Below are 16,390 nucleotides of genomic sequence, written 5' to 3'. Positions count from 1 at the left end.
TAAATAACCAATGAGGGGACCTAAAGTAACACTCACCCTGAAGTGACTTCTTTGGTAAGGGGTTATAAATGCAGAAGTTGGAACAAGTACTTCTGTGTTAGAATACACAGAGTTATCCATCTCCATACAGCCATCTCAGATAAAGGTATTTCATTCCTGTTGGCTGAAACTTTTCTACAGTCTGTGTCTGGGAATGTAGCTCCTTTTGAGCAAATACCTTTGGTATCAGGAGGAAGAGGATAACAAACAACTCTGCAGGTATAGTATGCCTTGAACCAGAAGAGTTCTTGGTGAGGTGAGTATCAGTTCATAGCCTCAGTTCTTGGCCCTCTCCTCGGGCTGTAAGACACATCCTGGGTCACTGAGCTCCTTGTGTGGTCAGCCTGCCACATTCTGCCTTAAGGGTTTGTGTCAAGACTCATTGTAAAAGTCTTTAATTCTGTGCTTTTACTTCTTTTTTCACACTTGGAGACCATTCCCCATCCTTTCTAACAGGTACTAGGCGCTTAATGCCCTAAGCAGATTTGCCCTTGGTTGGATCCAAGGATTCTCTAGCCTACTTGCTTCATATCCAACATGGGATATAGCAGAGGTCCTTGGGAAGAATTTTACAAAAGTAAAGTAAGCTTGGAGCAGCACATCTTCAGAATGTTCTTTCCACTTCTGGCTACCAGAGGTACAGGGACTTCTGGAGGCAAAAGCAAGTCCTTGGTTTTTAACAACTCTAATGCCCTCTCAAGCTGTGCAAATGAGGTCAACTGTAAGCAAACCTAGGAGAGTGTCCCATATCCATAATGCCCAAGAGCAAGGAGGTCTGAATTCCTTTGCTTGCTTTGAATCTGCTACTCTTAGGGTCAGGTTTGGTCCTTTATTGTCAAACTGGATGGTGCATATTTTCTCCATAGCCTCATAACCAGCACACATGATGTTTATATTCCCCATTAGTTGTCTAGGCTGAAGAGTCCTATGCCATCCTAGCACAGCAGTCCTCCCACCTCTTTGGTACCTGTTCTGCATCTTTCTAATTGAGCTTTGTCTTTTTTGAACTTAATTAATCTTTATTGTCCCCATGCCAGCATTTTCCTGTGGCTTAAACAGCTCTGCCTCCCTTGAGCTATTTTGGATGAAAGGCTTACGGTGCTGTGAGATCTGTGGAGGTGAAAGATGCATGGAGAGAAGAAACAGGAGCTGTCAAAGGTTGGAAGGTATGAAGGGAGAGATGTGTGATTGGCACAGGACAGTCCAGCTCCATGGCTTCCCAGAGCCTGCAGCAACTGAGCCTTGGTTTGCCCCTTTTCAAACAGCTATGGAACATATTTTCAGACACTCAATCTGTGGGACTAAAGCCTTGTTTTCAGTGCCTGTCCTCAGTGCCTGTCTAGTTTTGTTATTCCTCAGCCAAAACAGAAGAGCTTTCCTTTCTCTGCATAAAGCATGACCTTTGGGTAGTGCGTAATAAGCTGGATGATCAGACAATGTTTGTTTCAGACAGAAAACATACAATGACTTTAAGAAATACACACCCAGGCACAACAATATTTCATGGGAGAGTTAGCTAAAAGGGAAAGGGGGGACAAGGGAAGTTGCACTGACCTTAGATAACACATCTGAATGAGAACAAAAATAAAATAAACACTAATTAATCAAGGACTCCAAACTGAACTGCTTAGTGATAAGGATTCAAACGGGCAATAAACAGGCTGTGACATGCTTTCTCTGTGATGTTTGAGCAACTGTGCTATTCCAGCTTTGTGCCTAGCATGGTACAGGGGGCTGAGCTCGATGGGATGCTCGGGGATCTCTAGGACAGGAGCAGAGGTATTGTTTTTGGGGGCAGTAGGGGGGCAATTTTTGTTTATGTTAGTTGTCTGCAAACAGATGTCCTGGCACATCATGAGTGAAGGGATGAATGCTGCCCCATGACACATGGCACCAAAGTGAAAAGGCCTTTAAGTCAGTGCTTTACTGGAAAAAGAAAGCCCTACCCATCTCTTGTCTTCTTCCTCACCTCTGCTCAGGAGGTTTTTTCTCAACTCCAGCTAAGGGCTCCTGCTTGACTTCATGTTAGAGTTTGTGGAAGGAATAATAAAAAAAGAAAAAAAAAGAAAAAAAAAGAAAAGAAAAGGAAAAAAAAAAAGCTAAACAATGAGTTCCACTCTGCTATTCCAGCTCTTTGCATGCAACTGAAAGGCTGTGGAAAAGCACCCACCAGAGTACATTTGCTCACCTCTGATGACTGGGATGAGAGAAGGGATGTAAGCATGAACTGTCCCTTCTTCTCTTTATGCTCCTTGGAGCATCTGCAGTCAGGTGCAGGCCTATCTCACATCTAGAAGTAACAAAACAAGATATTTGAAGCTCAGCACTGTGTGAGTACAGAGAAGGTCGATCTCTCCACTTGGAACTCTCCATATTCAATACAGTGAAGAGTGAGGTCCAACAACATCCGTTGGAGTGGAATTTCCATGGGCTTCAGTGAGTTTTGGATTGGGTCCCTAAGTCAGGCCAGACATGGGTTGCTTCTATAGACTGGGAGTACTAGAAAGTCTGATGACTGCATGCTTCCTGCTCATTTCATTTTATTAACCTCTTGATTTTTTTCCGGTTATTGCTGCAAACACAGCTGGCTGTATAGGAAACTCCTGTAAGTTGTGTAGGTGTCAGCCATTTGGAGTTTGCATAATCCCGCTCTGGACAGCAGGAGTTTCCTGCCTGAGGGCCTGCCCTGTCACACCTAGAAATAAAAATGTAGAAGTACAAAATAGCATCCACCTTCTGCACACAGAATCATGTAAATGGAGGGAAATCCCCTAGACTGGTGAAGGCAGGTCTCTGCTGTCCATATCTCTTAATTCCCTTCTGTAATGATCAAGCCTGAGAGAAAAAATAGTTGTTTATACTTTGTTCCACTGATTTCACTTCCATCCTTACTATTTTTGTACTGGTCTGTCTTCCAGAGCACAGGATAACTTAGAAAGACTAAGCAGTGCTAGTATTTAACTTCTTTGAATTTAATTTTGTTAAATATGAAGTTAAACATTGTCTATAATGTTTTCAAAATCATCATAACTCTTATATCTTCATCATCAGAATCATGTGTCAGATCAAGACAGAATAGCATCAACCCAGATGCAACTATTTTGCTTTACTAACATTCAGAAGACTTTAAGGAACAGTAGACTTCAGTCATGCTTATCCTGGTTCAAAATTACATCACATTTCAGCCTGAGACCAGGGATGATCTCCTGCCTTGTGAACCCCTAAGGTGCTTGTTGGGCTCACATAGCGTTAAAAAAACAGCAGTGCAAAGACAACTTGCACCTGATGGCAGGTTTGCTCATGAGACTCAGCACTGAGCTGGGCAGAGGAATGGCATTTCTCCAGCTCCTGGTGCCTTCAGAGAGCTTAAACAAACATGAGATGCGAGGCTGGGGTAGATTACCTCCTGGGGTCTCTGCCCTGTTTTTCTAGGAGATCTAGTCCATAGGCAGCATGTTCCCTGTCTCAGCCAATGCCAAGACTCACAGAAACTCTTTAAAGAACATTATGGGCCAGGGGCCATTCCCAGTCAACAGTACAGCCTGGGCTGCCCTGTTCAGAGAGAAAAGGAGACTTCAGGCATACAGAGGTGAGCTGTGCCCTGACAGATGGCCTCAGGGTTAACTCATGCCATGACAGGTGTTTCTCCTAATCCTAGCATGGCCTAAGGTAAATCCTGCATTTCAGGAACAGGAATATTCTTCAGCTCTTCTGCCCTAAATGAGACAGCATTGGTGCCACTTTGGTGGCATGTCCCACAACAAACTTTCAGAGGCCCTTGTGTTTCTCTCTGCTGACTGTACAGGCAATCTAGATTTTGCTTTAGTAGGAATCTTCTCTGCTTCAGCACCCTCAAAAGCACCTGTACTTACATTAGAGACAAGGGAAGGTTCCATTCACTGTAGTTGGGTGGATTAAGCCTTTGCTAGGTTTGGTACTACGATACTGGAAGAGTACTGGGGCAACCATTGCAAGGTTGTCCATAAATAAGGCATTTAGGAAAGGAGAAGGCAGCTTTTAAGGCAGATTTTCAGTAACAACACAGAGCACCTCCCTTATAAGGACGAGCTGAGACAGCTAGGTCTGTTCAGCCATGGGGAAGAGAAGGCTTTGGGGAGACCTTGGAGCCCCTTCTGGTACCCAAAGGGGCTCCAAGAGAGCTGGAGAGGGAATTTTGACAAGATCATGGAATGATAGGACAAGAGGGAATGGCTTTAAACTAACAGAGAGTAGGTTTAGATTAGATATTAGGAAGAAATTATTTACTGGGAAGGTGGCAAGGCCCTGGCACAGGTTGCCCAGAGAAGCTGTGGCTGCCCCATCCCTGCAAGTGTCCAAGGCCAGGTTGGACAGAGCGTGGAGCGACCTGGGATAGTGGAAGGTGTCCCTGCCCATGGCAAACCTTTCTGTGATTCCATGCTTTTAACACTTTGTGTGTCTTTACTGCAGTAAGGAACACTGGTTATGAACAGCAATTGGACGTTTTCAGCCATAGACTTAAAACAGGATGGATAACAAGGGGAAGGAAGGAAGGAAGTACCATCAGTCCCACTTTACAGCCAGAGACACTTGAGGCATGCACAGGCTCATCCGGAATCTCAGACACAGGATCAGTCAACCCAAATTTTAGCGACACCATGAAGGAATTTAAAGAATTCCTCTCTCAAGGAGGAACAGTAAAACAGTTTCAGGAGCAAGGGGCACGTTGTGAACAGCCTGTCATAAGGCACGTAGGGACATCTTTGGAATGAAGATGGTTTTCACACACTCAGCCTGATGGTCATGGAGGGCCAAGCCTCTGGTCACAGGACTGAGCCGAAGCAGGAACTCTAGTAGAGCTTTTCCTCTGTGCATGAACAATTGGGGGAAGCTCTGCCGTTTTGAGGAATTTCCGAGGACAGTAAATTACATACTAGATCACAGCTCTATTATGTTTTGAGGGAAGGCATTTGGAAATTAATATTTCGTGTTAAGATTTAAATGGGGGATACATAGAGCTCTGCTACTCACAGGCATCCCCAAACCTGGCCTGCCACAGCATTTTCTTTCCTGCTGAGGTGGGTTTAGGCAGAGCCTGGGTTGGCAGCAGCCAGCCTGGGTTGGCAGAAGCCAGCCTTGTAGGCAGACCCTGACAATGCCTGTGCTTCAGTGCTCTGCTGCCAGACAAGGGTGGAATTTGCTGTATCTGCTTCACAGGGTGTTTAGAGAGACCCTGGTGCAGGAAAAACCTATCAGTGCTTGCGCTAATGGCCTCATAAAGCAAGACCTGTGGAAATACCTAAAAGGCAAATGAGAGTCAGGTCCCCTTTCATGCAGAATGAAGGGCTTCAGTGCCAGGACTGGTCGATATTGGGTGACTGACCTTTGAGTTCTTCCTGGAACAAGTACTACTTTGTGTAAATCAGATGATTGAAATGGCACAAAGGACTTAAATGGGCTTTTTTTTCTGGGCTGGGAAAAACCTTCTCTTTGTTCTAAAGTGGTCCACTGGAAGGTGTCTAAGGGGTGGGCTAGATATTCTGTTGTGGTGGCTTGACCCTGGCCTGAAGCTAAGCACCCACACAGCCACCCGCTTTCTCCTCACCTGCCAGCAGGATGGAGAACAGAATAAGAAGAGAAAAACTGAGAAAACTACTGGGTTGAGATAAATAAAGATTAATAAGGGAAAGAAAGATGAAAGCCAAAAAAAAAAAAAAAGGGTGATGTGAAGAAAATGTCTCACCACCTCCCACAAGCACATGTGTACCCAGAAAGCCTCCAAGCAATGGCCACCTTGAAAGACCACCCTGACCCCCACCACTCTTTTTTATTGCTGAACATGATGTTATATGGTTTGAAACATCCTCTCTGTGAGTTTGAGTCGGCTTTCCCAGATGTAGCCCCTCCCAACCCCCATCTTACTCCCTACAGAGCCACTGGAAAAAAGAGAAATCCTTAATGCTCTACAAGCACTGCTCAGCAATAGCCCAAACACTGGTGTGCTATCAACACTGTTTCAGCCACAAAACCAAAGCACAGCACCTTGTGAAGAACATTAGTTCCATCCCAGCCAGACCCAGCACACCTATCTTGTGTGTCTTGCTCAGGTGGGAATTATGATGGACTGGGGAGGGTTTGGGGGCAGAACGCATTGCAGGCTTCCACAGGAATAAACTGAGCTTTGGAGAAAAGGTATGGACTGGGTGCAGAGATGGTGGATTAAGGTTACAACATCCATGTCATGTCATGGGATGGTTGTCGGAGTGAAACCTCTCCAAGACCACCACTGCAAGCAGACAAGCCCCCAGAATAGCCTGTAAATGTAGTCAAAAATTCCTTAACGAAGTCCACTGAGGCAGCATTATAACATGCAAATATAGCACTGTAACTACTATACAACCTGCTACAGTGAGTTAACTGCTCTGCAGGAGCTGCTCTTTTCTGGAAAACGAACAAACAAACAAACACACAAACAAACAAAAACCCACCAAGCCAAACATGGACTGGACCATCCTTCCATCAGAGAGAGAAAAAAAAGCCACTGTAAATCTTTCTTCTGCAATCTCTTCTTGTTTTCCCTCTTCCTGCAGACCGACCTTGTGCCTTTTCAGTCTCATCCACGTTCCTAATACAACCCCTCCAGGGCCACTCTCACACCCCTTACAGCTCCTGCCCTCACCCAGTGCTGGCTCAGTCCTCGCTCAGGATGTTGCTGAGCACAGATAAGGGGGACAAGCTGCTGCTCCGTTACCAGCACAGCAGGTGCTGGATCAGATTAGCTGAAGGGTGGTAACTGCCCATAGGCAGGATGAGCCACATGCAAGATCATTTAAGAAATAAACTCTGAATAATCGTGCAATTATGTCGGACCAGCTCATGAATGGCAATTGAACCTCTCTTGGAGATCACAGCCCTAAGAAACTGTTTCTTGGAAAACTGGAAATGGTTTTCTGCAAGGAGTTTCGCTCTTCCCACTTGCTTTAAAAAGCCATGACTCTTACACAAGGCTGAGATTAATTCCAGCAGCAAATAATTTCAGCTTCAAGTGCAAGGGCATTTCATTTATGATGTGCAAAGAGAGACACAAAACTAATGATGTCCTCATGGATGATGCAATTCACATCCATGCTTGTCTGCTGTCTTCTGGCAAACTGTGAATCACAGCCCTGAGCGGTGGTAGCAGCAGGGAGGTTTTCTTGGTCAAGATGAATGGGTTAAAAAAGGAACTCTAGTAAAGGCTGCACTGGTCCTTTGTATTATAACAATGAGAGGAAGCTCTGCCTAGTTTGAGGAATTTCCCACGTCTCCAATTCAGATGTCGGAAAACTGCTTTATTAAGCCCGTCTGAAAGGTGTTAAAAAAATAAAAATAACCAAGAAGATCAGGACAAACATATCTTCCCAGAGCCTACTGCGTGTTCTGTTTGTTTGTTTTTTAAACCTGGATCACCGGAGGCAAACTCAGACGAATCTAGGGAAGCTAAATAATGACGAATGCCAGACACTCACATCAGGTTTCTTCTAAACTGACTCAGCCATCACTGAGTTCAATCAAGTGTCACTGCTGTGCAGATGCTAAAGATTTGCCCCTAAATTTCCTTAAATATCACTTTGTTCTGCACTATTGCCAGACATCTCAGGAACAGGTTAAGTGATGATGAGGAATTTTCTGGATGAGAGGAAAATCTATGGGTTGAGAAATATCATTTTCATCATGCAACAGCAAGTGATGGAGGAAGGAGAAACGGAGCCTCGGGCTTTCAAATTCTCAACATCTTTTCCCTTGCTATTCCCTTGCCCGTCGAAAGCTCATTGCCTCCCATAAAACTGTCACTGGGAGTTACAGCGTTCAAACATTAACACCTTTCTTGCCCAAACCCAAATGCTCCTTGTGCACGTCGCTGGGCATCACTTTCCCACTGATGGGAAGAGAGAAACAAGGTTGTGCAAGGTTACACCACAGCCGTGTTTTTATCTGAATCATGACCATTTAAGCAACCAGTGGATGCTGCTTGGAAATGCAGATGTTTGGAAAGGGAGCAGAGCTTTTGGGTGTATAGGAATCAACAGAAGTGAGAGCATCAGAAAGCATCCCTGTATCCCCCCCTGACACTGAGCACTGGCAGCAGCACACCAGCATTCCAACAGAACACCATAAAACTCGCTTTTATTTAAGCAGCTCAAAACACAGACAGAAAAGAATGGAAACAAGACAAATGTGATGCTTGAAGACGTGTGGCCAAAGGTGCCCCAAGTCCCTCTTCCCTGTCAGCGAATGTCACTTAAATATGAAACTGAAGGCTGATGCAAGAGATTTCTCGTAAAAGAAACAAACCCACAGCTCTACAGAGCCGACAAAATTACAGTGCCTGCATATGCATTGCAAATCCCAGCCACTGTAAGCATAAAACGAAGAGGAAAAAAAAAAATCTGGATGCTATTGCAGTTGACTTTTTTTTCTAAAACTCTGTAGCAGGGTTTGAGAGGTAATAAAAGCAGACTAGATTAGCACGGCATTTCCGTGCACGTCCCTCTTCACCTCTGCAGCCCCGAGTTTAAACTAATCACAGCCTCTATTAACATTCATTAGCCAGGTGAACAGGCAGCAGCACCTCGTCAGAGGCTTGAATGGCTTAATTCACACCCTGAAAAGCCAAAAGTTTCCTACAGAAAACTGCCAGCTAATCACCACGGAACGACACACGTGCCGATCACAGTCCTCCCGCAGCAGGTTTGGTGGTCATGCAAAGCTCGCACCACACTTCCAGAATCTGGCCCTGAAAATTCCTTCAAGCCTCCTTCACCTGCCCCAAATGGTTAAAACAATGCCACGTTTCACACACATCATCCATACCTGCAGGACAGGTGCTGGTCCTGTCCGAGCCTTTTCCAAACTTGTCCTCTTGTGCTGGGATGGAAACTTCCCATCCAAGTGTCACCTCCTGCCTCAGTCTCTGCCCTTTGTTTTCCCAGGATCTTGAGACACACCTGCTTTTCCGTGTGTGCTGTTGGTTGTTAGGCTTGGGTAGGAGTTTTTGTTTTTGTTTTGTTTTGTTTTGCTTTTCTTTTTGGAACAACTTAAACAGCCTCTGAGCAATTCTCAGTGAGAAGAGAGAAAGAACCTTTTGGCTTGTGGTGATTTAATCAAGCAAACCCCGTGACCTCCCTTTCCTGCGATCAGTGGGAACTGATCCCTTCTCCACCGGCACGGGGTGGAGTTGCAGCTAAAAAACACGAGCTTGAAAGCACCGTGCTGGATGGGCAGGACAGATCTTCCTTCTCCGTTGTTGTGTCAGAGAACACGGTGACTCCTGCTGGTCCGAAACACGGAGATGACCTCTGGCCAGGAAGGAACCTGGGAAATGTTTTCTAAGTGATTTCCTGCCTTTGGGGGGAAAGTGGATGTAAGGGACACTTGGGCGGGGGTGCTAACAGAGCTGCCGGGGAGTGTGTTTCAAGATGAGCAAAACACTTTTTTGGTCATCAGGGGTGTGGAAGTAAAAGAAATTACTTTTTTTTTTTTTTTTCCCCCTAGGGTAAACTGTTCTGAGAGCCTTAGTTGTCACTGTAATTAATGATCTGGAGCCCAAGTTGTGTAGGTGCTCCTCAAACTTTCTGCTATGGTGCCTTTCACGCTAAGAGGTGCTGAGATACTCTGCAAGTTAATATAGGGGAGCCATTTCACTAGCAACACCCTAGCAGTGCATCTGTGGCACAAGGGCTCCTTGTCAAGGTGCAGAAGAAATCTGGGCAGGCTCATGCATCCACAAAAACAACTACCTCTGGAATAACCCATAAACTCTGCCTCACAGGTCCTTCTGCCTCACACTAGAGCTCCCAGAGTGGGTTTCTCAAGCACTAGCCAAATGACTGCACCCCAGGAAGGTGGGGACGGTGCCCCAAAGCTCTATCCTGGTTATGCTGATGAAATGAAGGACACTGCAATGGCTTCCTTAGAATCACAGAATCATAGAATTGTTTTGGTTGGAAAATGCCTTAAAGATTATGGGGTCCAACCATTAACCCAGGACTGCCAAGTCCACCAGTAAACTGTGTCCCCAAGTGCCACATCCATACATCTTTTAAATCCCTCCAGGGAGGGTGACTCAACCACTTCCCTAGTCAGCCTGTTCCTTGCTGTTGTCTTTCCTGGCTTTGCACCATCTCTGATGTTCTTGCAGGGAACTAAAGAGCACCTTTTAGTAACTGGAGCACCTCGGCCCAACATCAACCCATCAGATGGCCCAGGGCATGTGCTATCTGTGATGAGCATTGCTTTCTGAAGGTATCAGCTTCTCCCTCTTGACTGTACAAGTAGCTGAAAACAGCTTGTCTCTTTATGTTTCAGGGAGACATGAGTGGGGTGTATCTGGAACATCTTTCTGAGGATGTCTTAGGATGGAAAACTGTATCCAGGACTCCAGACTCTACAGCTAATAGCATCCTTCTTTCTGCACACAGCAAGAATTAATTTTAGCAATTTGATATCTTCACTGAGGATCATTTTTTCGCTCTACATGATCCAGTTCATACTGCAAAAGCAAGAAGGGACATTTGGACATTTCACTGCTGAATACACCTCACCCACAGCTCTATTCTCCAGAATAGAGAGAGAGAGAATGAGACAGAAAGGGAGCCTGGACCATGTACCCCTTTTTTACACACTTTTGATGAATAGGTATATTTAACTTCAGCCTCTACATCTAACAGCAGTCACTTCATTTCAGTGCGTTTTCAGTTTCATTTCCTTCTGTCTGCTTAGTGCTGAAAGTTTTATTCCAATTTATCTCCTTTTGCTGGCTGGTGTAAGTGAAAGATGATGTCTGGGATAACTAGAAAAGAAAATCCTGTCAGGAAACTTTGATAAAAGTGACAGAATGATTACTCCTTTAAAGCAGAGAACCCGAGTGATTCATTTGCAAAGAATATAGAAAGTGCTAATAGTATATTTGTTGGTCAGTCTCATTCTCCCAGCTTCCATTCACATCTGTGTTTTTGTTAGCTGGGTTGCTTTCCACCTCCATGGTGGTTTCCAAGGTTTCAGAACTGTTCCTGTTCAACACAGAGATAAGTTTAAAATCTTCAAGAAAGCCTGAGGCAGATTTTGCTGTCACATCTGGGAAGCAGAGAGAAATGAGTGCTCTCGAGAACAGTTAGATAAGTACCTAAAACAGTTCAGAAGAAAGTATATAAATCAGCTCAGACTAGAGATGCTCATTCTCTCTGCTGGCTAATGAGAGCCTTGAAGACCAAGTCAGGAGCAGGTATTTACCTTGCTGGCCTTTCCAGTGAAGGGAAACGAATGCCACTCTTCTGGAAAGACCTCTCTGCAATCAAGATATTGTTATATTGTGCTAAATGGAGTGGCTCTCTGGACTTCAAGGCAAGAGCTGACAGGTACAGTTCAGAAACAGCATCATCCAACAACTTGATTTACCAGAGTCCAGAATGCTGCTTAGGCTGGACATACAAATTTTGAAAGGAATTCAAGTAAAGCTTGAACTCTGGATATCTGAGCAAGCATGAGTAAATGGAAGTTACGCCTCGGTTTGGATTAATCTGTTTTAGAGATTGGGAAAGTCTTGAAGGACCTCAGAAGAATCCAATCACCTTCTTTTATATACCCTGTGCTCTGTCTTTGCATGGCAAATCTTAATCAGTCTGTACAGCACTGAGCACTATGGGGCTCTGTGGTTGGCTGGGACATCTCAGTACCTATATCCAGTATAAATAATTAATGCCATGGGTCACTAGAAGGATGATATAGAAGGTATTTTGGGATACCACAAGCTTGCCCTGTCATCAAGGAGTGTCATGGCATCAATGACTTGCAATACTCTAGTGTTCAGGGGGACAATAAAGGGATATTTCAGCTATCCTGGTTCTCCTGGCAGAGAGCAAAGAATTAACCTTTGCTCATACCAGGGAGAGCAAATCCTGGCTCACTTTGCTCTGAATGTGCTGAGAAGGAAGGAAGTAATGAAATGTCTCATTATACATCTGACTTGAGGAATATATTTAGAACTGACTGTAGACTGAAGGCTGCATGGTTTCACACCAAAAGGAGTGACATGCTCTGGACTGTCTCACTGCAGCCAGTGGTCAACTGAAACTATTTACTGTATGAACAAGGTCCCTGAAGATGATTTTTTTTTTCCTGAAGGAATTCATTGCAGTGACAGAACAATCAATTTGGGTATTCAGAGTACTTCACTTGCATACTGTCATTGCCCAGCTTTAAGGGTTTCCTTCAGGTTTAAGTGACTTGGGTTTATAATGAGGGGGTTTTTTAGGCTAATTACCACATTTGTATGAATTTCATCATAGGAGGATGATGACTACAAATATGTATAATGTAATCATCTGTCTGAGAATGCACAAAAAGCTAAATGGATATTTAATCTTCTAGAAAAAAATAAAAAGTACAGAAATAAAATGTGGGAAGCTGAAACTGGAAAATTTAATTTAAAAGCAAAGGTCCACATTTTTAATCATCCCAGCAGTCAACCATACATCTAAACCTCCACGTGATTCACTAATACTTGACATATTTGTATCACAGCTGGCTGCTTTCCTACATGCAGCGCTCCATTTTTCTTCATTGCTGGGCTTAGACAGAGATACAGCTATCTGACATCCCCAATAAAGGACCTACTCTTTCAGCTTTTAGACTTACTGGAGATCTTTTATTACTAAATTAGGGATCTGAGTGCCTTAGTGGACTGTTGTTTTAACAACATGTTTTGTCTGGGATTATAAAAAGCTTCATCTGCTAAAAGCAGTTATTGACAACAGGCAACCAAGGGCCTTTGTAGCTGGTAGGAAATCCCAGTGCAGAGACCCAGGACAAAGCAGGGACTTCTGCAGAACGATGGAGAACTCATTGGGCTCCTGTGAAAACCAATGGAGGAAGTGGGAAAGGCCTGTTACTGGTAGCCTTTGTCCTCATGCAATTGCTGGATTTCCCTAGCAGAATACACGCAGTAATTCCCACAGGGATTTCTGAGTCCCTTCCCACAAAGCACAGCCCACCCATGCCTTTCTGAAACTTCAAACAGCTTCCTTTGGGTTAGCTGGACCCTGTTTAAAATGGATGGGTCCAGGCAATGGACTACTTTCCCATCATTTCTTCTGACAATAGACAATGAAAGAAACACTTTTCAGTGGTGCACTACCAAGGAGAAGTGATCATCACCCTAGAGGTTTGGGTGTGGAGAGCTCTGCAAAGCTGTATTCTACATAACACAGGGCTTGAAAATGACTAGGCAAAGCAGAAACTTCTGGCTGTACAGAAACTTTTGTACTTGGTACAATTCCACATGAAAGGCACTTTTACTGTGTAAATCTGGCCTTTTTTCTCCTTTGCAGACATGAATGAGATCATCACAGGTCCAGCTCCCAGATCTATTTTTTTTTTATTAAATCTAATTATTCTTTGCTGTCCTTCCTTGCTCTAGGACAAGAGCCACTCTTTCTGCTGTTGAAGAGAAGACAACATTGTCACAAAGGTCCCCTGGCCAGATATCCACAGCACTTGTAAGAGAAAACCCCATGAGTATTGGGAGAAGAAAACTGATTTGAGGAAAGGGATTTTTAGCCATGAGTGTGGTTTTTGTATTATAACATTTGTTAATTCCTTCTTTAACACTTTGTAGACTGATGTCACTGTTCCTCTGAGAGGCAGAGTGGGGCAAATGAGTGTTTTAAGGTGAATGGGTCACTTAAAGAACCACCAGTGGAGGTATCAGCAAAAGCAGGTTTAATAAAAACGTGAAAGCATGACAAAGTTGATTGTCAAGGATCACTCTACTACTTACTGGATGGTTAAAGCCCATAGAGAAAACGCAAACTAAAGTCTAGAATTAATCAATCTAAACCTGAAATCCACACAAAAATTATCTACACGGAGGCTGGCAGGGGTGTGGGTGGCAAAAGGGTAAAGATAGGAAAGGATAAGGACAAAAAGAAATAAGGAAAACTCTCCCATTGAGTCACAAGGTTCAGAGCAGACCCCTCTGCAAAACTAAGTCCCAGACTTGACCAACAGTTTAGGTCTAAAGTTTTAACAGCATTTAAAACTTAGCAGCACTTAAATGATAGCTTAAGTTAAGCAATTTAACAGAAGATTCAAATAGAATTTACTACAAGCACAACAGTAACTCACAAGTCTAAAGAACTTCAGAATCTAGGACAACAACATTCATAGCACATTTGCTATGGCATATTCACACTCATACACACAGACACGAAAGATATACAAGATATACCTGTGAAAATTTGCCCTTGGATTCAGGCAAGTACTCACATCAGATGTCTTTGCATCTTCTCAACTTGGGTTGTTATTCAGGCAAGAAAATGAAGTTTTCAAGGCCTAAGGAGTGTTTCTGAGATCACAGTGGGGCCCAAGGAGGAGTGGGGAAAGCACCGCCATGCAGACATTTTGCCATTTCTTGTAATCCCAAAGTTAATAAACACCCACATGTTTCCTACCAGGGGCTGGACTAAAGGACAAACACCTAAAAAGGACAAGAACTTTTTGTTTGGCTACTTAGCAGCAGGAAAAAAGCTATCCAGATAGTCAAACACCAGTGAAATGGTTGCCAACCATATGGTGAAGGCATCTGCCAGGCCAACAGCCAGACTGAGCTGGGCAGGAGACACTTGACTTGAGTGATGGTATTAGGAAGGGATGGAGAGTACAGAAATGAACTGAGGGCACTATGGGGAGGCAAGGGGTAGGTCTGTTGGAAATGCAGGAGAGAATTAGGAACAGAGGCATAGAGAGGACACAGAAGGACTACAGCAGGGTGTAGGGCAGGTGAGGTGGCCTGACTGCTGCTATGGTGAGTATTATAGGGAATATGGTGGGACTCCAAGATCTTGCAGTAGAAGGTTTTGGATAGGAAGCTGGGTAAAAATGTGTTACTTCTATGGCTCATAAGACAGCTATTTCTTTCTACAGTTCTAGGCTAAGCAGGTGGGAGGTTGCTGAAGAGTCCCAAATGCTCCTGCTCCCTAAGGACTCTGGAGAGAGAAGCCCAGGCCAGTAACCAGGCTGTGGGACACAGCAATTAGCCTGGAGCCAAAGCAATGGGTAAAGACATCCTGGCCCTATTGGAGAAGCATTTAAGCAGGCTTTTGTCAGTGTTACGGGAAGGAAGGAGGTGGTACACCTGAATTCCCATCTTCTAACAGAGATTTCCTTGTTTGTTTATTGCCCTGTAACAGCATTAAGGAAGGGCAAAGTTTGTTTTCTGAATAAAGTGAAAGGAATTGGTACAGCTGAGTTGCTTATCAGGGGATTGCTGACAAACACCACTCCCACCCCTCCCCATATGGGACCACCTGGTAGAGTTTTTGCACTATTAAGTTCTTGTTGCAGTTGGATAAACTTCCTCCAAGAGTCTTTGTTTCGTGCCTGATCCATGATGTTCATCAGTCCATTAGCTGATTTTTACTCAAGATAGATTGGTCATAAGGAACTGAATTTTACTGCAGATCGGAACCACCAGCAGATATCCCAAATGCACAGGTATAAGAGTGAGGTGCTGTGTCCAACAACAGTTTTGGCTGGAAAGGCCTTGTGCTTTTCGAAAGAGACAAAACTAAGTGCCCATAGGGATGGCCATACTTAATCACCATTTCACCTGCAAATTTCTGTCAGTACCTCTCTTGAATACTCTGAAAGTCTTCATCAGCCATTGCCTAAGTCTATAGACAGCTCTGCCTGCTCAGTACTTATTTGGGTAAATCCATGTTCAGCTTTGCAGTTTTCTGAGTCCCCTTCCTGAGGAGCTCAGCCTGGATTAGGTCGAGATGTCATCCACACAGACAACCAGCCCCTGACCAAGTTAAAGATCTGGGGCTGCATCTCCCAGACTTGTTTTGTCCCAATAATCTTTTGGATCTCACCTTTAGAAGTTAATAAAAAAGCTTCTGGAATCGTAGCCCAGTATAGACATGTCACCTGTAAAGAAGATCTGGAAGGAAAATTGCTGCATGTCCCAAAACTCCTCCAAGAGAGAAAGAGGAACACAGGACAGTGCAGTACCAAATTACCGGGTTAAAGCATCCTGAAAATGCCATTTATGGATTAAAAAGGTTTGTTTGTTTATTAACCAGCACACCTGGCCCTTTTCTTAGTGCAACACAAAGGCGGTTCTTTCTGAATGGTTAGCACAGAAATAGAGAAAAAATATCAACAGTGGACTGTGTACATGAAAATAAAGCCCAATCTTAGATTACCGTGGGCATTCAGCAAGCACAGCTGACATTGAACATGGGTTTGACCTTCTCACTGGTCCCAGCTGAACAGAAAGGACAGAAATGTTTAGTTTGAACTTCCTCTCACTCCACTTTTGTGCCAACATAAC

General features: G+C 44.1%; 1 protein-coding gene across 2 annotated transcripts in view; it reads right to left on the bottom strand.

The window, feature by feature from the left end:
* Positions 1-9,185, bottom strand: part of ADGRF5 (adhesion G protein-coupled receptor F5) — a 43,418-nt gene extending 34,233 nt beyond the window's left edge. For both annotated transcript variants that reach the window (XM_050316063.1, XM_050316064.1), the window contains exon 1: positions 8,872-9,185. The gene's annotated coding sequence lies outside the window, so the exon portion shown is untranslated. The remainder of the gene's footprint in view (positions 1-8,871) is intronic.
* Positions 9,186-16,390: the final 7,205 nt, after the last annotated feature.

The sequence above is a fragment of the Myiozetetes cayanensis genome, unplaced genomic scaffold (assembly GCF_022539395.1).
Source record: "Myiozetetes cayanensis isolate MyiCay16 unplaced genomic scaffold, myiCay2020 scf2-11, whole genome shotgun sequence".
In the NCBI taxonomy this organism is placed as follows: domain Eukaryota; kingdom Metazoa; phylum Chordata; class Aves; order Passeriformes; family Tyrannidae; genus Myiozetetes; species Myiozetetes cayanensis.
This window is presented reverse-complemented; position numbering and strand designations above follow the sequence as displayed.